The sequence below is a fragment of the Schistocerca cancellata genome, chromosome 3, assembly GCF_023864275.1.
Source record: "Schistocerca cancellata isolate TAMUIC-IGC-003103 chromosome 3, iqSchCanc2.1, whole genome shotgun sequence".
NCBI lineage: Eukaryota > Metazoa > Arthropoda > Insecta > Orthoptera > Acrididae > Schistocerca > Schistocerca cancellata.
Genome location: NC_064628.1, coordinates 785,120,490 through 785,122,646, shown reverse-complemented (window position 1 = coordinate 785,122,646; position 2,157 = coordinate 785,120,490).

Genomic DNA, 2,157 nt, shown 5'->3' with positions numbered 1-2,157 from the left:
CTGTGTCTATGTGCCTGTGGTTCTGTCAGTGTGATCATGTGATGTATCTGACCCCTGGAATGTGTCAATAAAGTTTCCCCTTCCTGGGACAATGAATTCACGGTGTTCTTATTTCAATTTCCAGGAGTGTATTTCCACTTGCACAGCCTGCCTCTTTGATATGGGTAGCGAAAACGGTCTTACAAAGAAAGGTTTATGCTCTATTGTCTCAATCTGGTTATCAAAGTTCTTAACTAGGCCAGGTTTGTTCGAAAATACGGTGCTGTTACTTTCTAAAATATCAAGCAATTCTGTTTTCTGTTCGGGAGATATTTCCTTCAAATTTTCCACCATTTCTTTAAAATCATGCCCCTGCTTGTCACTGTCATTTATTAACCTCTGGGCATGGTACAACTCATACTTGTTTGTCAAACCATCATTTCCTTGGTCAATCTCCAACAATAAAGAATCAATTTCTGAATCGAACACCTTCCCATATTCCTCAAATTGTTACTTCTAAATTCCTAGATGCACTATCAATTTTGATCACTTCCTGGCTACAATGAATAATAACCTTTTCTTTATCTAACCAATCTATTCCCAGAATCATTTCAGTACTCAAGTCTGGCACAACCAAAAAATCGTGTTCAAAGTTTTGTCCTTTTATACTAAATTCAACCAAAATCTGGTTCTTTACCGGCTTGCTAGTCTTGCCAGTAGCACCAACAATTTTTACACCCGTCACTGACATAATTACTATTCCAGGCTCATCACAAATGTGTTCGAAAAACGACTGGGAGATTGCGCTTATCTGAGATCCCGTATCTAGAAGTACCTGCAATTTCACATTATAAATTTCGACTGGTATTACAGTTTGTTTCACCGTCGAATGTTTTTCATTGTTGTGATCTTCCCTAAGCAAATCTGGGTCGACGATAACATCGTCCCAAGATATGCTTTTAACATTCACCCCACCTATATCTGGCGGTTTCTTTGGTTCCGGGAGTTCAAAGTCATTAATTACCTGAGTCGTCAGGTGGCTCTTTCTTTCTTTGTTCAGTCTCAACATCTGGACTTTGTTTTGAAACTTCGTCATCATTAGGTATAATATCACAAATAGTTGTATCCCCATTATTTTCACTAGCACCGAAATATTCGTCATCTGAACTATCATCAGAATCCGACCATTCTGGATCGCTTTCAGGTTCTAACATAAAAGCTTTTCTGAGACAGGCACTAAGTTCATCCTCTGCATTTTCGTCAGGTTTCAATTTTAACTCAATATCTTCTTTTGACAAAACGGCCTCATTATCAGCTTTATTCACATCTACTGTTAATTCATATTTCGTGTAATCCTCGTGGACTTCAATTACTTTCAGGTAATTAGCTGCTCCTTCCTCACAGTGCTTTTCGGTAGCAGCTCGTACTGTTGGTGGATCGTTAACAGAAGTTACTTCCTCGTCAATGCTTAGTATTTCATCCTCTAATTCCTTCCTATCTTTAATCATCGTCCTATCGGCAGCACGCGTACTCAGTGCGGCGCTGTTTACTCTCTCCTCTTCAACTTTGGGCCACGTCACCTTATCGACGTCCCTATTATCTCCTTTTTCACTAATCAACTTCCTTGCCTCATACTCCTTCTTAAAATCCTCCCACTCACATTGCTTGAGGCCCTTGTACAGATCGTCGATCTGCACACACCAATTAGTTACTTCTGCTAGTTCATTCTCGCCATTTACTTTATTGCTAACACTGCTAACCGCACCTCTCTGTGTATCCACTGTTTCATCTACTATTTCCTTCGCCACGGAATTACTACTCATAATGATTCACCAGTTCTTACGGCAAAGTTCGTATCTAATGCTGCCACATTGCTAGCGGCTTCTCTCTGAACAGCTGTTCTGCTAGGCTGGCCATTGCCCTCTGATGCCCCACTCGCCTGTTAACATGTAGCGCTCTGCGCGGCAACGATGACTCATTTATGCTCGCACCTGACGCTTGTTTCCCAACAACACGTTGCGTCGTTCCACGCCTGTCTCTAATCTGTCTCATAACTTTACTGTCGGTCCGGTAACTTTTCTTAAATCTGGGCCGGTATGTATTGTCCGCTTCTGTTTGGCCCACAACGTTCACGGAAATCAGTTTCCCGCGTCATTATTATTTTGTGCGGTATACCCT